The sequence below is a fragment of the Medicago sativa genome, chromosome 2 (genome assembly GCF_051527215.1).
Source record: "Medicago sativa cultivar Bolivia chromosome 2, Bolivia_mono, whole genome shotgun sequence".
NCBI lineage: Eukaryota > Viridiplantae > Streptophyta > Magnoliopsida > Fabales > Fabaceae > Medicago > Medicago sativa.
Window position 1 is genome coordinate 44,857,648 of NC_140750.1, and position 26,052 is coordinate 44,883,699.

At 36.6% G+C, this 26,052-nt stretch overlaps 2 long non-coding RNA genes across 2 annotated transcripts; both read left to right on the plus strand.

Moving 5' to 3' along the window:
* Window positions 1-244: 244 nt before the first annotated feature.
* LOC146946870 (uncharacterized) lies at window positions 245-11,383 on the plus strand. The gene is made up of 2 exons (XR_015028289.1): window positions 245-711; window positions 11,146-11,383. It is a non-coding gene; the product is annotated as an uncharacterized LOC146946870 (long non-coding RNA).
* A 2,722-nt stretch (window positions 11,384-14,105) lies between these two features.
* LOC146946871 (uncharacterized) lies at window positions 14,106-17,559 on the plus strand. The gene is made up of 2 exons (XR_015026829.1): window positions 14,106-15,565; window positions 17,322-17,559. It is a non-coding gene; the product is annotated as an uncharacterized LOC146946871 (long non-coding RNA).
* The last annotated feature ends 8,493 nt before the right edge of the window (window positions 17,560-26,052 follow it).

Consider the following 26,052-nt stretch of genomic DNA (forward strand, 5'->3'; position numbering starts at 1 on the left):
TGCAATACTTTCATTTTACCGAATACAAAAACAAATAGGTTCACATATCATGTTTCACATCAAGCGACATCAAGAGACAATTTCAAACTTCCCATTTATCAAACTTTGTAACCATATAGGCTAAAATCTCGTTTTTGTGACAAGGGTCATCCCAATACTTTATATTTACCGAGGGACAAGTTCAAACTTCCAATTTATCAAACATGTAACTGTAATATCCCGCTCGTCAGCTAAAGGAATTTTTTTTATCAGACAAATGTATCAGAGGACTAAGGTCCATGGAAAACGGTTATGAAAAAGAATGTTAAGTACGACGGACGATATTATTATTAAATATCAGTCAAGTATGAACTTATGTATCAGTGTCAGGTAAACACGACTAAGGCGAAGGGCATTTAAGTATTTACGCACAAGGGAGTATATAAGCAATTTTGGGGTGGAAATCTTCATAATTTCCTTCACTTTCTCTCTCTAGGTTTTTGGAAAGGAAATTCTCTCCTCCTTCTCTCTACCATGCGCCCTCCCTCTCGTCTCTAATCAACCAAACTTTCTCCCAATCATGATCAAGCAAGGATTATGTTAGTTTAGCAAGTAAGAACACATGAAGGAAAGGATTAAAGCATGGTTTGGTGGAAAAGGCAAGAATCAAGGATGAAGCCAAAAGCTAGGGTTTGAGATTGATGCTTGAGGGATTGCAAGAAACTTGTTTAGGTGAGTTCCATAGATAGTTTACCTACCTTTGGTTGTGTAAATTCATGCCAGAAAGTATTGATTTATGTTTATGAGGGGTTTAGAACCCTAATGTTCTTTTGAGTAATTCTTGATGATTATATGTTAAAATTGCCATGGAATATGTTTAAATAAGTCTATATATGTTGTTGGATGGATTTGGTGCATTACAGGGTCGAATTGGACGAGTTTTGGGTCGAAAATGGCGAAAACCCGCGGCCGGAACTGTAATATCCCGCTTAACAGTAACGGAATATTACCCATTAGACGCGTCAGAGGACAAATGATCATGGAAATGTCTATTAATGGCATAAGCCAGGTATGAGCTAGATATCAGAGATTAAGTGTTATAGAACGTCAAGTACGACAGGAGAATGTTTTTATGAAATATCAGTCAAGCAGGGGTTTATGTATCAGTGTCAGGTTAAGCGCGACCAAGACGAAGGGCATTTAAGTAAACTCGCACAAGGGAGTATATAAGTGTTTTTGGGGCCAAAATATTCATTTTCCCATTTCACTTCTCTCTCTAGGTTTTGGAAAACCTTTCTCTCCTCCTTCTCTCTAGAATTTCGCCTCCCTCTCCTCTCCAAGACATCCAATCTTCCTTCAAAACATGATCAAGTATGGTTTGGATAGCTTAGCAACCAAGAAACAAGTGGAGGAAGAGATTAAAGCAAGGTTTGGAGGAAAGGGCTATAGATCAAGCATGAAGCAAAGCTAGGGTTGATGCTTGGAAATTGCAAGGACCATGTTAGGTGAGTTCCATAGATAGATTACCACCCTTTGGGTTGTGCAATTCCATGTTTAAAGGATTGATTCATGTTTATGAGGGGATTAGAACCCTAATACTCTTTTGATAAATTCTTGTTGATTAGATGTTAAATTGCCATGAAATATGTTTATAAATGTATACATATGTTGCTGGATGATTATGGTGCACTGCAGGATCAAACTGAACAAGTTTTGGGTCAAAACTGGAAATTTGGTACCACAGACCCGAAGAACTACGCTATTAGCGAAATCTACGCTAATAGCGAAATTCTCCAGGCAGGCCACGCCCCAGGTGCGCTAATAGCGCAGGCCTCTGACCTTGCCAATATGATTTTGGCCTGTTGGCCCCTTTTAGGGTCGGTGGTGCATTCCGAAGACTTTCTTTCGATGTTTTACAACTTTATAACCCCAAAACAACATCTAGGCAATGCACATAACATCAAACGATTCTAGAAATGAAAATCATGGCAAACTTAACAAGAATGGCAAGAGTGAATCAAGAGAGAGTAAGCCGATATTACTCGGGTAGTGATGAATTAAGGAAGGGCATGAACGTAGAGCCTTGACATAGCTTGTCAAGAACTAGAATATTTAGCAAAGAATAGAGTAGAAGGTTAGACATGAGTTGTATGCTTGATAAGCCGCGAAGTGACATAGAGTATTCTCTTCGCGTAGAAGCTAGAGTGCCATACGAGTGTGGCAAGACGTGAATTGATTAGACATCTCTTCACATAGCAAGTTAAACAAGCATATAGTTTACCTCTAGTTGGATCGTATAGGCATCCGAGGTAAAAGAGATAGCTAGCATAGATTTAATACTCATGCATATATATATATAGACCAAGACTTTAAAGTTAAGGTGCCATGTCTCTTGTGTCCACACTAGGTTGGCTCAAGAGGTTTCCATTAGGTGAAACGGGGTTAGCCGTAAGGAACCCGCATGTCACTTAGTAAGTAAGATGTAGTGGTCGTGTCTCTTGTGTCCACACTAGGTTGGTTCAAGAGGTTTCCATTAGGTGAAATGGGGTTAGCCGTATGGATCCCGCACATCACTGCAGGAGTGCCGTTGGTTATACCTTAGATAGGTTTCCATCGGATAGATAGGGATTGCGCTCGGGGTTACTCCACTCGGGGCTTTCCGTAAAATGAACTTAGATAATAATTGTTTGTTAAACGCTAACTTTATGAATGAACTTGACTATGCATATTTATTAGATATATTTATGTTATGTCATAGAGCCTTGACGTAGATCGTCAAGAATAGTAGAGCCTTGACGTAGATCGTCAAGAATAGTAGAACATAGACGTAGATCATCAAGAACTAGTATGATAGCAAGATAGAATATGTTGTTAGATACAACATAGCTATGCATAGAGCAAGTATAGATAAAGATATGCCGATGACGATCTTAGGTTTCCCTTAATCGTCCGGTTTAGAATTGTGTCATGATTATAGTATGCTTAGGCCTTGATGCGTAGAGCGTATTCTTGGCATTGCGGTTTTAGATTCCCCTTGACCGCCATGACACGTATAGGAAGTGAAGCCTATAACAAGTGAGATAAGACTACGACGGCCCTAGTATGCACACCGTCTAAGTATGCAAGTCCCCACACACGTATAATCAACCGTCAGGTTGTATTTTAGACACGTGGTGACCGTAGGTTTCCCCTGAGGTTACCTATAGCCTAGGATTTAGGGGAACTCACTGAGACATTATGTCTCATCCCAATCCTTATTTGTTTCAGATAAACAGGTTGGATTAGCAAGCTAGTAGCCGAATGGATGATGCGACAAGTGTTCGTTCGTACCGCTGCAGGATGAGATGGATATGCAAGGACGCATTCTTTATACTTAGAAAAGTTGAGTTGTATTATTATGTATGAACGCATTTGGTTGTATACATATATATTCATTCGTAGTTGTTTTGTTGTAAATTTAATGTATCCAGTACTAATCTAACGCACATGCTAGACTTTCTAGATACGTCTAGTATGGGTGTTACATTTGGTATCAGAGCAGGTCGATTCAGATCGTGCCTTGGGTCATTAAGTTACAACAAAGGTAGTGGGACCATTGGGTTCCGGGTAAATGTTCTAGTTGTTGTTGTTAGTTGAGCCTGATCAACTCAATTTAGCATTCGACGATTAGAATGGATGCCTGAGAGCTGAATAGGACCCTGGAGGAACGAAGTTTGTGATGAAGATGCACCGGAAGGTGTGAACTCAGAAGTAAGAACTCGGAATGAGTAGTAGTAAGAAGTTGATCGTGCCAGTAGGTGGCCGGTGAACTAAGCAAGTAAGAAGTATGAATCCTCCGGCAATGTAAGACAATGTTGAGAAGGGACGTTTAGACAGCGTTGGGTAAGTTGTTGATGATACTTCGTATACCCATAAGAGAAGGATATGAAAATATCTTAGCTGGACCTAAAGCTTCAGTAAGGGTCGTAGTTAGAACTTCCAGAAGGTAAGCGCAAGGCTACAAGATAGAGAGCAGTCGACGTAGGTTGACGGGATTAGTAGACTCTCAGGAATAGCGTTATGTTATTGAGATTATGGACTTGAATGTTCAAAGTGAACAAGGTTCTAATGTTCGGGAAGCTACGTTAATTGGTAACGCAGAGAAGTAAGCTACTCGTAGTAGAAAAGGATTCAGTGAAAGTTTTATGTTATCAGGAATGAAGCATTAGTTTCTAAAGTGCCGAGAATTGTATCGAATTAGGTTGATGCTTGCCATGCATATACTATAGAATGTTTTACGATGCTAGGAAAGAATGATGTGCATTAGGTTACTTGAGAAGTAAGAATTTTCGTTCAAGGAATGTTTTTCCGAAAAATTGAGCTGAAGAAACTCATCAATAGCGAACCTGGAGCGAAATTTTCGATTTTCCCGAAAACTTTCAGTTCGTCTCTAGAATCTGCAGTGACTTGGGGAGTTGTCTTCACAATCTTTTATGCGACGGAAACCTTTATAACATCAAGTGACGAATGCATATCACATCCTAAAGTTTCCAAAAGGGAAAGAGGCATGTGCAATCATCAACGAAAATCGAATCGGTTTAACGTGACTTTGGAAGTTAATGTGACAAGAGTTAAGAATGAGTTTAGACCAAAAGTTTAGAGGCACCAGTATCTAGAATGGAAGTCACAGATGTGAAGGCATGAAGAAAGAGTTAAAGTGGTGAAGAGTTTTATGAAATCGCAAGGTTCTTGAATTTTGCGGAGCTATGAGTATCCCTCAAATCTATGTTTTGCTTGATGAACTTGCGAAGGCTCGTTAGGATGCTAAATCGTAAAGTTACATGATTTTAGAAAGATATACACATAAGGGTGATTGAAGTTGACATTTTTGAAATACAAATGAATTTTTGTAGGTACCGGTTTGTTACGACTCGTGTAGTATGGGCTACACCCATTAGGACTAAGATTTGATGACACATACGTGTTATCAACTCGTCCTGAGATTTTAGAGTAACGACTAAGACCTAGATTCAGTATATGTTTTATATAGTTGAAAATCATCAACGTCAATGACCCGTGTGCTAATTTACGAAATTTTATTAGAAAGAAAAAGTAACGAGCAAGCATAGGAAGGATTGAGCAAAACATAGTATGCGAGATACGAAGCTACAATGTTAGATGCATAAGGAAGTATGTCCAAATGCAAGATTAGTCTATCATGGGAGGTTGTAAGAGCATTTCATGGAATAGTAGTTATGTAATTGCAAAGATGTGCTCCTTGAGTTAAGTTGCTCAGGAATAAGAATAAGTATGACATTGATATGTCCAGAGGTAAGTTTCCTTGAGATTCAATCTTACCAGCAAAGAGTAGAATGAGGTTGCAGAGTAGCATGCAACATAGAAGTATCGAGCAGAGTTCAAGCAGATATTGTGGTGATAATAGAAAAAGAATAAAATTTCCCTCGTCTCAACGGATCAGAGTATTGGTTGAGGCCAACCGGTGGAAATCAGAGTAGCGCAACGGAAGTTAATTACTTAAGTTGCGAGCAGTAGCCATGGAACATGGAAAATTGGTAGTAAGAAACTTCGTGAAGAAGTTCAGGATAGCAATGCAGCTTTAGTGAGAAGTATTATGTTGAAAGCGAGGAGTTCTCGTTATGTAAGTAAGTATAGATGCTTACGCAGCTAGTATTGATTAAAGTGAAAGTTTAAAGAAAGCATCTTCACTCAGGTAAGATGAGAAAGACTAGAGTTACACAGACGAATTAATCGGGTTGCCAATTTGGTGATGCCGAATGCGCAGAAGAGTTGTTGGTTAGCCAGAAAGAGTATGTGCTATGTTAATGGAGTACGATTTATGAGTTATGTCTGACGAAGTGCATACCCTCTTATACCATACTTGTTAAATGATAACGATACTTTCTAGAATGGTGCTAAGCCATGATTTTATGACTTTTAAAGTTAAGATTGGTATTAAGGAACTTGGTAACGATGTTTTAAAATACATGAAATTTCACATTGTTGAAACTAATGAGACGCGTCATAAGCGAGCAGGCTCACTTAAGGCGTATATACTTCAGGACCACCTTGTTAGAGACAAGTTTGGAGCGAGATGTAAAACCTTTTTCAGATATAGAGACTCGTCCTGTGGTTCTGCAATACTAGTATAGACCCAGTTTTAAAAATGATATTTTTCTAGTCATGTATTTATTCGTTCCAAGAACCTATGTACCAAAGTTTAGAAACTCTTAGAAACAAAAGCTAGAATGAGTATCGTTATTAACTAACAAGCAATGGCGCTAGAAAGTATGCCAATACTAGAAGATAAAGTTTTTATGAATGAATGACAAGGCCCATGTGATATTAGTGTCATACGGGATGCACAGATTTGTGCTAAGAGTGTTCAATGCAAGTGCAAAAGGACTTAGTAGAAAGTCTCAAGAGTATGTGAACCGCCAGACAGGTTAATAGATTGTCAGATGAATCAGTGTAGTTGAGTTCACTTCTACATGCCAAGCTAGATAAGTTACCCATGAATTGCAGTACAGGGAGATTATGAAGAGATAGAAAGGTTTCATAAGACTATGATTAGAGATGAGTAGAATCATCAAGATAAGTAGCAACAGTAAGTAGCATAAATCGCAATGTGCGGTAAAACAGATTATGTATGCATGATAAGATGTATACATGGAAGATGTGTTAGACACACGTAAGCACTGCAGGGCAAACCTGGATATCAGTAGAACTCCAGTTTAAAGGCAAATCCTGAGTGATTCAGATAGAGAAAAGTTACGTAGATGCAGAGTTCATGCTAAGCAGAGAAGGAATAGATCGGAGACAAGCAATCCTCTTATAACAAAAGTTAGTTTTAATCACTATGTTCTCAGACAGTTCTGTGATTTTGATAAAGATAGTAAGATTGAAGAGACCATATTCAATCATATGCAGAATAAGAAAGAGGATAAATTGCATGCTTTATTGAGAAAAGTATTCTTCAACCTTCCTAGAGTGGTTTTGATCAGATATCATTTAGCAGAAACCAAAAGAAATAGATTTTAGTTACTGTGATTGATAGATGATTTCTAAATTTCGAGGACGAAATTTCTTTAAGGGGGGTAGAGTGTAATATCCCGCTTAACAGTAACGGAATATTACCCATTAGACGCGTCAGAGGACAAATGATCATGGAAATGTCTATTAATGGCATAAGCCAGGTATGAGCTAGATATCAGAGATTAAGTGTTATAGAACGTCAAGTACGACGGGAGAATGTTTTTATGAAATATCAGTCAAGCAGGGGTTTATGTATCAGTGTCAGGTTAAGCGCGACCAAGACGAAGGGCATTTAAGTAAACTCGCACAAGGGAGTATATAAGTGTTTTTGGGGCCAAAATATTCATTTTCCCATTTCACTTCTCTCTCTAGGTTTTGGAAAACCTTTCTCTCCTCCTTCTCTCTAGAATTTCGCCTCCCTCTCCTCTCCAAGACATCCAATCTTCCTTCAAAACATGATCAAGTATGGTTTGGATAGCTTAGCAACCAAGAAACAAGTGGAGGAAGAGATTAAAGCAAGGTTTGGAGGAAAGGGCTATAGATCAAGCATGAAGCAAAGCTAGGGTTGATGCTTGGAAATTGCAAGGACCATGTTAGGTGAGTTCCATAGATAGATTACCACCCTTTGGGTTGTGCAATTCCATGTTTAAAGGATTGATTCATGTTTATGAGGGGATTAGAACCCTAATACTCTTTTGATAAATTCTTGTTGATTAGATGTTAAATTGCCATGAAATATGTTTATAAATGTATACATATGTTGCTGGATGATTATGGTGCACTGCAGGATCAAACTGAACAAGTTTTGGGTCAAAACTGGAAATTTGGTACCACAGACCCGAAGAACTACGCTATTAGCGAAATCTACGCTAATAGCGAAATTCTCCAGGCAGGCCACGCCCCAGGTGCGCTAATAGCGCAGGCCTCTGACCTTGCCAATATGATTTTGGCCTGTTGGCCCCTTTTAGGGTCGGTGGTGCATTCCGAAGACTTTCTTTCGATGTTTTACAACTTTATAACCCCAAAACAACATCTAGGCAATGCACATAACATCAAACGATTCTAGAAATGAAAATCATGGCAAACTTAACAAGAATGGCAAGAGTGAATCAAGAGAGAGTAAGCCGATATTACTCGGGTAGTGATGAATTAAGGAAGGGCATGAACGTAGAGCCTTGACATAGCTTGTCAAGAACTAGAATATTTAGCAAAGAATAGAGTAGAAGGTTAGACATGAGTTGTATGCTTGATAAGCCGCGAAGTGACATAGAGTATTCTCTTCGCGTAGAAGCTAGAGTGCCATACGAGTGTGGCAAGACGTGAATTGATTAGACATCTCTTCACATAGCAAGTTAAACAAGCATATAGTTTACCTCTAGTTGGATCGTATAGGCATCCGAGGTAAAAGAGATAGCTAGCATAGATTTAATACTCATGCATATATATATATAGACCAAGACTTTAAAGTTAAGGTGCCATGTCTCTTGTGTCCACACTAGGTTGGCTCAAGAGGTTTCCATTAGGTGAAACGGGGTTAGCCGTAAGGAACCCGCATGTCACTTAGTAAGTAAGATGTAGTGGTCGTGTCTCTTGTGTCCACACTAGGTTGGTTCAAGAGGTTTCCATTAGGTGAAATGGGGTTAGCCGTATGGATCCCGCACATCACTGCAGGAGTGCCATTGGTTATACCTTAGATAGGTTTCCATCGGATAGATAGGGATTGCGCTCGGGGTTACTCCACTCGGGGCTTTCCGTAAAATGAACTTAGATAATAATTGTTTGTTAAACGCTAACTTTATGAATGAACTTGACTATGCATATTTATTAGATATATTTATGTTATGTCATAGAGCCTTGACGTAGATCGTCAAGAATAGTAGAGCCTTGACGTAGATCGTCAAGAATAGTAGAACATAGACGTAGATCATCAAGAACTAGTATGATAGCAAGATAGAATATGTTGTTAGATACAACATAGCTATGCATAGAGCAAGTATAGATAAAGATATGCCGATGACGATCTTAGGTTTCCCTTAATCGTCCGGTTTAGAATTGTGTCATGATTATAGTATGCTTAGGCCTTGATGCGTAGAGCGTATTCTTGGCATTGCGGTTTTAGATTCCCCTTGACCGCCATGACACGTATAGGAAGTGAAGCCTATAACAAGTGAGATAAGACTACGACGGCCCTAGTATGCACACCGTCTAAGTATGCAAGTCCCCACACACGTATAATCAACCGTCAGGTTGTATTTTAGACACGTGGTGACCGTAGGTTTCCCCTGAGGTTACCTATAGCCTAGGATTTAGGGGAACTCACTGAGACATTATGTCTCATCCCAATCCTTATTTGTTTCAGATAAACAGGTTGGATTAGCAAGCTAGTAGCCGAATGGATGATGCGACAAGTGTTCGTTCGTACCGCTGCAGGATGAGATGGATATGCAAGGACGCATTCTTTATACTTAGAAAAGTTGAGTTGCATTATTATGTACGAACGCATTTGGTTGTATACATATATATTCATTCGTAGTTGTTTTGTTGTAAATTTAATGTATCCAGTACTAATCTAACGCACATGCTAGACTTTCTAGATACGTCTAGTATGGGTGTTACAGGAACACACGAAAACGCAAAGTTCGCAGCGCTGCGCCTGTACAAGGGCGCTAGGCGCCCACACACAGGGAGCTAGCGCTAGGCGCCCTGCTCCTGGCGCCAGGCGCCCCAGACAGGACAACGTTCGCGTTGTTCTGCGTTCGGGTGCTTGGGGGCAGTCACGTGGGGGTCCGTAGCGATCGTTTTGAAGTGTTCTTTGACTGTTTTCACTTATTTTTCTACTGGAACAAACTTGGCTGTATCAAATCATAGGATTTATAAACGGCTTGGAATTGGGTTTTCGACACTTTCGGTCTTTAGAAATTATTGAAAATTGCATACATCATCCAATGATCCTTGCATCAATAATCGTGGCAATCTTAGCATGTATTCCAAGGATGGCTCAAGAGAGTCTAAGCATGATGGGGTAGCAATGAACTAAGAAAGGGAATGAACGTAGAGCCTCGGCTTAGCTAGTCGAGAACTAGAAAGATAGCATGAATGATAAGTATGACAAGTATAGGATATGTTTCCCTAGAATGATAAGACGCGAAGTGAAATCTCTTCGCATATGATCAAGTGTGATTTAGCAAGTAAGTAAGCCATGGAGTGACTAGTTAATCTCTTCACCATGATTAAGTATGTATATGAACAAGTATGAGTTACCGACAATCGGATCGATCAAGGTTCCGAGGCAAACATGTATGTATGATTATGTCTAACTTATATGCACGACAAGACCATGATTTAATAAGTGTAGGTGACATGTCTCTTGCTATCCACATCAGGGGGATACAAGGGGTTCTCATGATGAGAACGATTCAAGCCGTAAGGGACCCGCATGTCACTGAGTAAACAAGACGTAGGTGCTCGTGTCTCTTGTTATCCACGCTAGGGGGATACGGGAGGTTCTCGACCTAAGGGGAACGGTTTAAGCCGCAAGGGACCCGCACGACACCGAGGGAGTCCGATGTACGTACATCGGTCATGTATGGGATTGATCTCGGGGTTACTCCACCCGGGACTATCCGTAAAATGAATCAAGATAATAATTGTTTGTTCAACGCTAACCAATATGAATGAATTTGGATACGTTTATGCACGATATGTTTATGTTTATGTTCATGATTAAGTTAAGAGCAAGAGCATTAGATGCTACAAGACAAGAGCAAGTTATGAATATGATACCGATGACGATCTTAGGTTTCCCCTAATCGTCCGGTTTAGAATCGTGCCATGATTATGTTATGTTTAGGCCTTGATACGTAGATCGTATTCTTGGCAATGCGGTTCTAGGTTCCCTTTCGACCGCCATGACACGTATAGGATGAGAAGCCTATAACAAGTGAGATATGATTATGACGGCTCTAGTATGCACTACCGTCTAAGTATGCAAGTCCCCACACACGTATAATCAACCGTCAGGTTGTAATGTAGACACGTGGTGACCGTAGGTTTCCCCTTGAGGTTGCCTATAGCCTAGGATTTAGGGGAACTCACTGAGACATTATGTCTCATCCCAATCCTTATTTGTTTCAGATAAGCAGGATGTTTATGCATGTTCGGAGCCGGATGGATATTACTTCAAGGGTTCGTTCGTAAAGCTGCAGGACGATGTGGACATTAAGGATGTATTTTTATGTATGGATGAATGTATTGTATTATGATTTATACGAACGTGACTTGATGTAAATATTATTCATTCGGGAAAATTTTATGTTGTATATTTTAATGTATCCAGTACTAATATTAACGCACGTGCCAGACTTTCTAGATACGTCTGGTATGGGTGTTACAATTGGTATCAGAGCAGGTCGATTCAGACCGTGCCTTGGGTCATTAAATTACAACTAAGGTAGTGGGACCATTGGGTTCCGGGTAAAAGTTCTAATTGTTGTTGTTAGTTGAGCCTGATCAACTCAATTTAGCATTCAACGATTAGAATGGATGCCTGAGAGCTGAATAGGACCCAGGAGGAATGAAGTATGTGATGAAGATGCACTGGAAAGTGTGAACTCATAAGTAAGAACTCGGATAAGTATTAGTAAGAGTTTGATCGTGCCAAAAGGTGGCCGGTGAACTAATCAAGCACAAGTGTGAATCCTCCGGGAATGTAAGGTATGTTAAGAAAGAACGTTCCGACAATTCGAGTATGATGTTACTGATACTTCATGTATCCGTAAGTGAAGAAGTTGGATATATATATATATATATATATATATATCTAAGCATGACCGGAAGCTTCGGTAAGAGTCGTAGTTGGAATGGATTATTGTATGCAAAGGAAATATACTCTGGAACGTAAGTACAAGACTACAAGTTAAGGATAAGACGATATGTGTTGATGGAGTTAGTAAGCTCTCAGGGATTGAGATATGAGAACGGAAGATAAAGATTGATATGTTCAGTGGGAATAAGATTCTAACAGTGAATGAATTAGCAGAGAAATAAGTTAAGTCGTTCGAAGTGAATGAAGTTGAAGTTTTATGTGGAAGTTTATGTTAAGTGCTAGGATGACAAGATATCAGTTTCTAATGTGCCGTGAATTGAATTGATTGATGTTAATGCTTGTCATGCAAAGGTTATAGAATTGTTTTTAAGACGATCGAAAGGAATGATATGCATTGGGATACTTGAGGAAATAAGATTTTATGAAAAATATGATTTTTGGAAAATTGTGTTAAAGAAAGCACGCCAATAGCGAAAATTTCGCTAATAGCGAAATTACTCCAGAGGATTTCGCTAATAACGAACCTGGAGTGAAAATTTCGGTTTTTCCAAAAACTGTCATTTTGTCTCTAGGGTTAGTAGTAGCTATTGGAGGTTGTTTTCACAATCTTTTATGCAACAAAAACTCTCTATAACATCAAGTATCGAATGCATATTATACCCTATGAATTCTAAGGAAGAAAATGCATGGATAACTATTAACGGAATCAATCCGGTTCAAGGTAACATTAGAAGTTAACGTAGCAAGAGCTGACGAAGAGCTTGGGTCAGAAGTTTTAAAGTTCCGGCATATGACTGGATAAAGTGAATGCGCATGCATGAGATGAAAGGTAAGTGGTAAAGAATTATGCAGAGTCACAAGATTTTCAGATTCAATGAAGTTATGAGTATTCCCCCAGATCTATGTTTTGCTTGATTGACTTGTTAAGGCTCGTTATGATGATGAATTCTAAAGTTTGTCAGAATTTTGAAAATGAATACATGCATATGGGTGATTGGAGATGGCGTTCTTGGTTTTAAAAGAAATTTTTGCAGGTACCGGTTGTTACGACTCACGTAGAGTGGGCTAAACTAACCGGAACTAAGGTTTGATGACACAATTGTGCTGTCAACTTATTCCGTGATTCTTGATGCAACGACTGAGGCCAATCTTATTACGTTTTTATATAAAGAGAAATCGTCAACGCCAATGACCCGTATGTTAGATTAAAATGTTTTCTTAAAGAAAGAAATTAACGAGCAAACATTCGTTTGATTATGCAAAACATAGAATGCGAGAATACAAGAATACAATGAAGTATGATCGAAAAGTATGTATGAATTTATGATGAGTTTCCTATGGGAATTCGATATTTGCTCGGAAACAAGTTTATGTATGATAAGTGTATGTTATGAGGTGAACTCAACTAGTGAGAAAGTAAGGTCTATTCCCAAGTAAACTAATATGGTAATTCGACATGTCTACCGCGAGATCCAATCTTGCAAGGTATTGTGAGGTGTATGTTTATGGCAAAGTTCGCCACATGAAAGGTTTTGAGGAAGAGTTCAAGAAGATGATGCTCATATGTAAAGTTCAGTTGTCTTAAGGGATTAGAATATTGGTTAAAGTCAACTGGTGGGAATCAGAGTGACGCAACGAAAGTTAATAAATAAAGTTCAGACAATAATCATGGAATATGGAATGTTATAGTAAGAGCCTTCGTTAGAAGCATTATGGGACAAGCGAGAAATTCTCGAAATGTTAAGTAAGAAAGGAGACTTATGTAGGTAGTCATGAAAAGGGTTAAGGTATGTGGATGTGTCTTCATCTATGTAAGATAGGAAAGGCTAGAGTCACCACAAATGAAGAGTATATGCTATGAAAAGAGAAATACATGTAAAAGTCGAGAGGTTTCTTTTTGTGACTCAAGGTAATGATTGAATTATCAAGTGTGAAGCTGGTATTTAAAGAAGAAGTGTTATGTAAGATAAGGTAACAATATGTGATCGTAACCGGACACGATGTTTTGAAGATTCAAGTTTATTGTTCTTAGATCGAGGAAATGAGATAATGTTATGAGGGTCAAGGATCCTATATGATTTATGTTATGCAAGTATGTGAGTCTCCAAGGTATGTATGTAAGTCAAGAAAGAATAATATAGGAGTTACTTTTGAAGTTCAAGAATTTCATTATAGATGGAGATATAAACCATGAGTTATGCACGAGGAAGTGCATACTCTCCTATGTCAAACTTGTTAAATGATCACGATGCTTGCTATGAATATTTTGAACTATGATTTATAACTTTTAAAGTTAAAACGGGTAGTAAGGGACTTTGGAGCGATGATTATTTTAAAAACATGATTTCATAATGTTTTCTTTTGAGTTATACAATTATTCGTTCCAAGGACCCAAATACCCAAGGTTTGGAAAATTTCCTTAATCAAGATGCTAGAACAAGTATCGTTATTATCTAACAAGATGCGACACTTGAGAGTATGTAGGACACCATGTAAGGTAAGATTTGATGAAGTAAACAACAGTTTTTTTGAAAAGTCTTATGAGACGCACAAGTATATGCCAAGAGTATTCGAATGCAAGTGGCCTAAGTCGGAAATTTTAAGAACATACGAGCAACAATACTGGTTGTCAGATGAAAGATGTATCGAAGTGTATAAATTATGCTTTTCTATGACAAGTTATATGAGTTATCATGAATTCGAATGCTAAGAGAATGGTTATGAGATCAGAAGGTTTAATAAGACTCTGAAAAGAGACAAGAGATTCGTGGAATCGTCAAGATAAGTAATGTGTAAAAGAGGAGTATGTCTCAAGGTGCTATAAGGAGAATTATGTTTTAACTATGTATATGTATGATAAGATGTTTTATGTTGCAATAAGCACTGCAGGGCAAACCTGGTATCCGATAGGATTCCAGTTAAAAAGGCAAATCCTGAGTGTTTATGTTTATGTTAAGATACCTTTATGAATGGTTTATGTTAAGTGGGTAAGTTCCAAGTCATGATATACTAAGAAAACTTTAAGTTTGAGTGATAATAAGATCAAGAATGCTATGTTCAGTTGCATGCGGATTAAGAAACAAGATGAAGACATGACACGATAAATTCTTTGGATATGTATAAATGGAAAAAATGTTTGGCTCAGACCATAGATGATAAGTTTTATCATGATGATTGGTAGTCGATCTCTAAATTTCGAGGACGAAATTTTTTTTAAGGGGGGTAGAATGTAATATCCCGCTCGTCAGCTAAAGGAATTTTTTTTATCAGACAAATGTATCAGAGGACTAAGGTCCATGGAAAACGGTTATGAAAAAGAATGTTAAGTACGACGGACGATATTATTATTAAATATCAGTCAAGTATGAACTTATGTATCAGTGTCAGGTAAACACGACTAAGGCGAAGGGCATTTAAGTATTTACGCACAAGGGAGTATATAAGCAATTTTGGGGTGGAAATCTTCATAATTTCCTTCACTTTCTCTCTCTAGGTTTTTGGAAAGGAAATTCTCTCCTCCTTCTCTCTACCATGCGCCCTCCCTCTCTTCTCTAATCAACCAAACTTTCTCCCAATCATGATCAAGCAAGGATTATGTTAGTTTAGCAAGTAAGAACACATGAAGGAAAGGATTAAAGCATGGTTTGGTGGAAAAGGCAAGAATCAAGGATGAAGCCAAAAGCTAGGGTTTGAGATTGATGCTTGAGGGATTGCAAGAAACTTGTTTAGGTGAGTTCCATAGATAGTTTACCTACCTTTGGTTGTGTAAATTCATGCCAGAAAGTATTGATTTATGTTTATGAGGGGTTTAGAACCCTAATGTTCTTTTGAGTAATTCTTGATGATTATATGTTAAAATTGCCATGAAATATGTTTAAATAAGTCTATATATGTTGTTGGATGGATTTGGTGCATTACAGGGTCGAATTGGACGAGTTTTGGGTCGAAAATGGCGAAAACCCGCGGCCGGAACACACGAAAACGCAAAGTTCGCAGCGCTGCGCCTGTACAAGGGCGCTAGGCGCCCACACACAGGGAGCTAGCGCTAGGCGCCCTGCTCCTGGCGCCAGGCGCCCCAGACAGGACAACGTTCGCGTTGTTCTGCGTTCGGGTGCTTGGGGGCAGTCACGTGGGGGTCCGTAGCGATCGTTTTGAAGTGTTCTTTGACTGTTTTCACTTATTTTTCTACTGGAACAAACTTGGCTCTATCAAATCATAGGATTTATAAACGGCTTGGAATTGGGTTTTCGGCACTTTCGGTCTTTAGAAATTATTGAAAATTGCATACATCATCCAATGATCCTTGCATCAATAATCGTGGCAATCTTAGCATGTATTCCAAGGATGGCTCAAGAGAGTCTAAGCATGATGGGGTAGCAATGAACTAAGAAAGGGAATGAACGTAGAGCCTCGGCTTAGCTAGTCGAGAACTAGAAAGATAGCATGAATGATAAGTATGACAAGTATAGGATATGTTTCCCTAGAATGATAAGACGCGAAGTGAAATCTCTTCGCATATGATCAAGTGTGATTTAGCAAGTAAGTAAGCCATGGAGTGACTAGTTAATCTCTTCACCATGATTAAGTATGTATATGAACAAGTATGAGTTACCGACAATCGGATCGATCAAGGTTCCGAGGCAAACATGTATGTATGATTATGTCTAACTTATATGCACGACAAGACCATGATTTAATAAGTGTAGGTGACATGTCTCTTGCTATCCACATCAGGGGGATACAAGGGGTTCTCATGATGAGAACGATTCAAGCCGTAAGGGACCCGCATGTCACTGAGTAAACAAGACGTAGGTGCTCGTGTCTCTTGTTATCCACGCTAGGGGGATACGGGAGGTTCTCGACCTAAGGGGAACGGTTTAAGCCGCAAGGGACCCGCACGACACCGAGGGAGTCCGATGTACGTACATCGGTCATGTATGGGATTGATCTCGGGGTTACTCCACCCGGGACTATCCGTAAAATGAATCAAGATAATAATTGTTTGTTCAACGCTAACCAATATGAATGAATTTGGATACGTTTATGCACGATATGTTTATGTTTATGTTCATGATTAAGTTAAGAGCAAGAGCATTAGATGCTACAAGACAAGAGCAAGTTATGAATATGATACCGATGACGATCTTAGGTTTCCCCTAATCGTCCGGTTTAGAATCGTGCCATGATTATGTTATGTTTAGGCCTTGATACGTAGATCGTATTCTTGGCAATGCGGTTCTAGGTTCCCTTTCGACCGCCATGACACGTATAGGATGAGAAGCCTATAACAAGTGAGATATGATTATGACGGCTCTAGTATGCACTACCGTCTAAGTATGCAAGTCCCCACACACGTATAATCAACCGTCAGGTTGTAATGTAGACACGTGGTGACCGTAGGTTTCCCCTTGAGGTTGCCTATAGCCTAGGATTTAGGGGAACTCACTGAGACATTATGTCTCATCCCAATCCTTATTTGTTTCAGATAAGCAGGATGTTTATGCATGTTCGGAGCCGGATGGATATTACTTCAAGGGTTCGTTCGTAAAGCTGCAGGACGATGTGGACATTAAGGATGTATTTTTATGTATGGATGAATGTATTGTATTATGATTTATACGAACGTGACTTGATGTAAATATTATTCATTCGGGAAAATTTTATGTTGTATATTTTAATGTATCCAGTACTAATATTAACGCACGTGCCAGACTTTCTAGATACGTCTGGTATGGGTGTTACAGTAACCATTTAAGCTAAAATCTGTTTTTCGCTGCAAACAGAAGACATAACTCAATAAAATAAAAAGAAAAAAACTCCAAAGTTATAAACTCAAAAGACAATCGATAAAAAAAATAAACAAAACATACGAAAGAGGTTATATTTTGACGACAAAATTCAATATCTAAACAAACTAAAACAAATGGTAAAAAGATGAATAAAGAGAGATGTTGTGGTGATCAAAGAAATTAAATTTACAAGTGTTACACGACTAACCTTGAGAGAACTGCATATTTAACGATTGATCCATCAATCAAGAAGCTTCGTATTTCTTCCCATTTAATCAAATATCACATTTTCGCGTCAACTGTCATCGAAACAAAATATTAACTTTCCTATTTATCAAATTTATATTAAACTAAAATCATTTTTGGTTTGAGGATCATTGAACCACATTTTCATACTTCCAGTTTAGCAAAATCCAAACAAACTCAGCTTAAAAATCATATTTCGCATCGAGGGACATCGAGGTACAAGTTCAACCTTCTCATTTATCATATTTGTAACCATAAATGCTAAAACCTTCATTTTTGCGACAAGAGTCATCGAGAAACAATATGATAGGAGAGAAAAAGCATGTGTTCAATTTACCAAATTTAAAACAAAATAGGTTCAAATATCATGTTTCGCATGAAGGGATATAGAGGGACAAGTTCAACCTTCATATTTATCAAACTTCTAACCATATAGGCTAAAATCTCGTTTTCGCGACAAGGAACATTCCAATACTTTCATTTTACCGAATATGAAACCAAATAGGTTCACATATCATGTTTTGCATCAAGGGCCATCGAGGGTTCAACCTTCATATTTATCAAACTTGTAACGATATTAGCTAAAATTTCGTTTTCGCCGCAAGGATCATCTCATTACTTTCTATTTACATAATTTAAAACCAAATAGGTTCAATATTATGTTACGCATCAAAGGACATCGAGGGACAAATTCAACCTTCATATTTATTAAACTTCTAACCATATAGGCTAAAATCTCATTTTTGTGACAAGGGACATTCCAATGCACTTTCATTTTACCGAATACAAAACCAAATAGTTTCATATATCATATTTTGCATCAAGGGACATCGAGGGACAAGTTCAACCTTTATCAAAATTCTAACCATATAGGCTAAAATCTCATTTTCGCCTCATGTTTCGCATCAATGGTCAAGTTCAAACTTCTCATTTATCAAACTTGTAGGCATATATACCAAAATCAAATTTTCGCGACAAGTGCCATTCCAATACTTTCATTTTACCGAATACAAAAACAAATAGGTTCACATATCATGTTTCACATCAAGCGACATCAAGAGACAATTTCAAACTTCCCATTTATCAAACTTTGTAACCATATAGGCTAAAATCTCGTTTTTGTGACAAGGGTCATCCCAATACTTTATATTTACCGAGGGACAAGTTCAAACTTCCAATTTATCAAACATGTAACCATTTAAGCTAAAATCTGTTTTTCGCTGCAAACAGAAGACATAACTCAATAAAATAAAAAGAAAAAAACTCCAAAGTTATAAACTCAAAAGACAATCGATAAAAAAAATAAACAAAACATACGAAAGAGGTTATATTTTGACGACAAAATTCAATATCTAAACAAACTAAAACAAATGGTAAAAAGATGAATAAAGAGAGATGTTGTGGTGATCAAAGAAATTAAATTTACAAGTGTTACACGACTAACCTTGAGAGAACTGCATATTTAACGATTGATCCATCAATCAAGAAGCTTCGTATTTCTTCCCATTTAATCAAATATCACATTTTCGCGTCAACTGTCATCGAAACAAAATATTAACTTTCCTATTTATCAAATTTATATTAAACTAAAATCATTTTCGGTTTGAGGATCATTGAACCACATTTTCATACTTCCAGTTTAGCAAAATCCAAACAAACTCAGCTTAAAAATCATATTTCGCATCGAGGGACATCGAGGTACAAGTTCAACCTTCTCATTTATCATATTTGTAACCATAAATGCTAAAACCTTCATTTTTGCGACAAGAGTCATCGAGAAACAATATGATAGGAGAGAAAAAGCATGTGTTCAATTTACCAAATTTAAAACAAAATAGGTTCAAATATCATGTTTCGCATGAAGGGATATAGAGGGACAAGTTCAACCTTCATATTTATCAAACTTCTAACCATATAGGCTAAAATCTCGTTTTCGCGACAAGGAACATTCCAATACTTTCATTTTACCGAATATGAAACCAAATAGGTTCACATATCATGTTTTGCATCAAGGGCCATCGAGGGTTCAACCTTCATATTTATCAAACTTGTAACGATATTAGCTAAAATTTCGTTTTCGCCGCAAGGATCATCTCATTACTTTCTATTTACATAATTTAAAACCAAATAGGTTCAATATTATGTTACGCATCAAAGGACATCGAGGGACAAATTCAACCTTCATATTTATCAAACTTCTAACCATATAGGCTAAAATCTCATTTTTGTGACAAGGGACATTCCAATGCACTTTCATTTTACCGAATACAAAACCAAATAGTTTCATATATCATATTTTGCATCAAGGGACATCGAGGGACAAGTTCAACCTTTATCAAAATTCTAACCATATAGGCTAAAATCTCATTTTCGCCTCATGTTTCGCATCAATGGTCAAGTTCAAACTTCTCATTTATCAAACTTGTAGGCATATATACCAAAATCAAATTTTCGCGACAAGTGCCATTCCAATACTTTCATTTTACCGAATACAAAAACAAATAGGTTCACATATCATGTTTCACATCAAGCGACATCAAGAGACAATTTCAAACTTCCCATTTATCAAACTTTGTAACCATATAGGCTAAAATCTCGTTTTTGTGACAAGGGTCATCCCAATACTTTATATTTACCGAGGGACAAGTTCAAACTTCCAATTTATCAAACATGTAACCATTTAAGCTAAAATCTGTTTTTCGCTGCAAACAGAAGACATAACTCAATAAAATAAAAAGAAAAAAACTCCAAAGTTATAAACTCAAAAGACAATCGATAAAAAAAATAAACAAAACATACGAAAGAGGTTATATTTTGACGACAAAATTCAATATCTAAACAAACTAAAACAAATGGTAAAAAGATGAATAAAGAGAGATGTTGTGGTGATCAAAGAAATTAAATTTACAAGTGTTACACGACTAACCTTGAGAGAACTGCATATTTAACGATTGATCCATCAATCAAGAAGCTTCGTATTTCTTCCCATTTAATCAAATATCACATTTTCGCGTCAACTGTCATCGAAACAAAATATTAACTTTCCTATTTATCAAATTTATATTAAACTAAAATCATTTTCGGTTTGAGGATCATTGAACCACATTTTCATACTTCCAGTTTAGCAAAATCCAAACAAACTCAGCTTAAAAATCATATTTCGCATCGAGGGACATCGAGGTACAAGTTCAACCTTCTCATTTATCATATTTGTAACCATAAATGCTAAAACCTTCATTTTTGCGACAAGAGTCATCGAGAAACAATATGATAGGAGAGAAAAAGCATGTGTTCAATTTACCAAATTTAAAACAAAATAGGTTCAAATATCATGTTTCGCATGAAGGGATATAGAGGGACAAGTTCAACCTTCATATTTATCAAACTTCTAACCATATAGGCTAAAATCTCGTTTTCGCGACAAGGAACATTCCAATACTTTCATTTTACCGAATATGAAACCAAATAGGTTCACATATCATGTTTTGCATCAAGGGCCATCGAGGGTTCAACCTTCATATTTATCAAACTTGTAACGATATTAGCTAAAATTTCGTTTTCGCCGCAAGGATCATCTCATTACTTTCTATTTACATAATTTAAAACCAAATAGGTTCAATATTATGTTACGCATCAAAGGACATCGAGGGACAAATTCAACCTTCATATTTATCAAACTTCTAACCATATAGGCTAAAATCTCATTTTTGTGACAAGGGACATTCCAATGCACTTTCATTTTACCGAATACAAAACCAAATAGTTTCATATATCATATTTTGCATCAAGGGACATCGAGGGACAAGTTCAACCTTTATCAAAATTCTAACCATATAGGCTAAAATCTCATTTTCGCCTCATGTTTCGCATCAATGGTCAAGTTCAAACTTCTCATTTATCAAACTTGTAGGCATATATACCAAAATCAAATTTTCGCGACAAGTGCCATTCCAATACTTTCATTTTACCGAATACAAAAACAAATAGGTTCACATATCATGTTTCACATCAAGCGACATCAAGAGACAATTTCAAACTTCCCATTTATCAAACTTTGTAACCATATAGGCTAAAATCTCGTTTTTGTGACAAGGGTCATCCCAATACTTTATATTTACCGAGGGACAAGTTCAAACTTCCAATTTATCAAACATGTAACCATTTAAGCTAAAATCTGTTTTTCGCTGCAAACAGAAGACATAACTCAATAAAATAAAAAGAAAAAAACTCCAAAGTTATAAACTCAAAAGACAATCGATAAAAAAAATAAACAAAACATACGAAAGAGGTTATATTTTGACGACAAAATTCAATATCTAAACAAACTAAAACAAATGGTAAAAAGATGAATAAAGAGAGATGTTGTGGTGATCAAAGAAATTAAATTTACAAGTGTTACACGACTAACCTTGAGAGAACTGCATATTTAACGATTGATCCATCAATCAAGAAGCTTCGTATTTCTTCCCATTTAATCAAATATCACATTTTCGCGTCAACTGTCATCGAAACAAAATATTAACTTTCCTATTTATCAAATTTATATTAAACTAAAATCATTTTCGGTTTGAGGATCATTGAACCACATTTTCATACTTCCAGTTTAGCAAAATCCAAACAAACTCAGCTTAAAAATCATATTTCGCATCGAGGGACATCGAGGTACAAGTTCAACCTTCTCATTTATCATATTTGTAACCATAAATGCTAAAACCTTCATTTTTGCGACAAGAGTCATCGAGAAACAATATGATAGGAGAGAAAAAGCATGTGTTCAATTTACCAAATTTAAAACAAAATAGGTTCAAATATCATGTTTCGCATGAAGGGATATAGAGGGACAAGTTCAACCTTCATATTTATCAAACTTCTAACCATATAGGCTAAAATCTCGTTTTCGCGACAAGGAACATTCCAATACTTTCATTTTACCGAATATGAAACCAAATAGGTTCACATATCATGTTTTGCATCAAGGGCCATCGAGGGTTCAACCTTCATATTTATCAAACTTGTAACGATATTAGCTAAAATTTCGTTTTCGCCGCAAGGATCATCTCATTACTTTCTATTTACATAATTTAAAACCAAATAGGTTCAATATTATGTTACGCATCAAAGGACATCGAGGGACAAATTCAACCTTCATATTTATCAAACTTCTAACCATATAGGCTAAAATCTCATTTTTGTGACAAGGGACATTCCAATGCACTTTCATTTTACCGAATACAAAACCAAATAGTTTCATATATCATATTTTGCATCAAGGGACATCGAGGGACAAGTTCAACCTTTATCAAAATTCTAACCATATAGGCTAAAATCTCATTTTCGCCTCATGTTTCGCATCAATGGTCAAGTTCAAACTTCTCATTTATCAAACTTGTAGGCATATATACCAAAATCAAATTTTCGCGACAAGTGCCATTCCAATACTTTCATTTTACCGAATACAAAAACAAATAGGTTCACATATCATGTTTCACATCAAGCGACATCAAGAGACAATTTCAAACTTCCCATTTATCAAACTTTGTAACCATATAGGCTAAAATCTCGTTTTTGTGACAAGGGTCATCCCAATACTTTATATTTACCGAGGGACAAGTTCAAACTTCCAATTTATCAAACATGTAACCATTTAAGCTAAAATCTGTTTTTCGCTGCAAACAGAAGACATAACTCAATAAAATAAAAAGAAAAAAACTCCAAAGTTATAAACTCAAAAGACAATCGATAAAAAAAATAAACAAAACATACGAAAGAGGTTATATTTTGACGACAAAATTCAATATCTAAACAAACTAAAACAAATGGTAAAAAGATGAATAAAGAGAGATGTTGTGGTGATCAAAGAAATTAAATTTACAAGTGTTACACGACTAACCTTGAGAGAACTGCATATTTAACGATTGATCCATCAATCAAGAAGCTTCGTATTTCTTCCCATTTAATCAAATATCACATTTTCGCGTCAACTGTCATCGAAACAAAATATTAACTTTCCTATTTATCAAATTTATATTAAACTAAAATCATTTTCGGTTTGAGGATCATTGAACCACATTTTCATACTTCCAGTTTAGCAAAATCCAAACAAACTCAGCTTAAAAATCATATTTCGCATCGAGGGACATCGAGGTACAAGTTCAACCTTCTCATTTATCATATTTGTAACCATAAATGCTAAAACCTTCATTTTTGCGACAAGAGTCATCGAGAAACAATATGATAGGAGAGAAAAAGCATGTGTTCAATTTACCAAATTTAAAACAAAATAGGTTCAAATATCATGTTTCGCATGAAGGGATATAGAGGGACAAGTTCAACCTTCATATTTATCAAACTTCTAACCATATAGGCTAAAATCTCGTTTTCGCGACAAGGAACATTCCAATACTTTCATTTTACCGAATATGAAACCAAATAGGTTCACATATCATGTTTTGCATCAAGGGCCATCGAGGGTTCAACCTTCATATTTATCAAACTTGTAACGATATTAGCTAAAATTTCGTTTTCGCCGCAAGGATCATCTCATTACTTTCTATTTACATAATTTAAAACCAAATAGGTTCAATATTATGTTACGCATCAAAGGACATCGAGGGACAAATTCAACCTTCATATTTATCAAACTTCTAACCATATAGGCTAAAATCTCATTTTTGTGACAAGGGACATTCCAATGCACTTTCATTTTACCGAATACAAAACCAAATAGTTTCATATATCATATTTTGCATCAAGGGACATCGAGGGACAAGTTCAACCTTTATCAAAATTCTAACCATATAGGCTAAAATCTCATTTTCGCCTCATGTTTCGCATCAATGGTCAAGTTCAAACTTCTCATTTATCAAACTTGTAGGCATATATACCAAAATCAAATTTTCGCGACAAGTGCCATTCCAATACTTTCATTTTACCGAATACAAAAACAAATAGGTTCACATATCATGTTTCACATCAAGCGACATCAAGAGACAATTTCAAACTTCCCATTTATCAAACTTTGTAACCATATAGGCTAAAATCTCGTTTTTGTGACAAGGGTCATCCCAATACTTTATATTTACCGAGGGACAAGTTCAAACTTCCAATTTATCAAACATGTAACCATTTAAGCTAAAATCTGTTTTTCGCTGCAAACAGAAGACATAACTCAATAAAATAAAAAGAAAAAAACTCCAAAGTTATAAACTCAAAAGACAATCGATAAAAAAAATAAACAAAACATACGAAAGAGGTTATATTTTGACGACAAAATTCAATATCTAAACAAACTAAAACAAATGGTAAAAAGATGAATAAAGAGAGATGTTGTGGTGATCAAAGAAATTAAATTTACAAGTGTTACACGACTAACCTTGAGAGAACTGCATATTTAACGATTGATCCATCAATCAAGAAGCTTCGTATTTCTTCCCATTTAATCAAATATCACATTTTCGCGTCAACTGTCATCGAAACAAAATATTAACTTTCCTATTTATCAAATTTATATTAAACTAAAATCATTTTCGGTTTGAGGATCATTGAACCACATTTTCATACTTCCAGTTTAGCAAAATCCAAACAAACTCAGCTTAAAAATCATATTTCGCATCGAGGGACATCGAGGTACAAGTTCAACCTTCTCATTTATCATATTTGTAACCATAAATGCTAAAACCTTCATTTTTGCGACAAGAGTCATCGAGAAACAATATGATAGGAGAGAAAAAGCATGTGTTCAATTTACCAAATTTAAAACAAAATAGGTTCAAATATCATGTTTCGCATGAAGGGATATAGAGGGACAAGTTCAACCTTCATATTTATCAAACTTCTAACCATATAGGCTAAAATCTCGTTTTCGCGACAAGGAACATTCCAATACTTTCATTTTACCGAATATGAAACCAAATAGGTTCACATATCATGTTTTGCATCAAGGGCCATCGAGGGTTCAACCTTCATATTTATCAAACTTGTAACGATATTAGCTAAAATTTCGTTTTCGCCGCAAGGATCATCTCATTACTTTCTATTTACATAATTTAAAACCAAATAGGTTCAATATTATGTTACGCATCAAAGGACATCGAGGGACAAATTCAACCTTCATATTTATCAAACTTCTAACCATATAGGCTAAAATCTCATTTTTGTGACAAGGGACATTCCAATGCACTT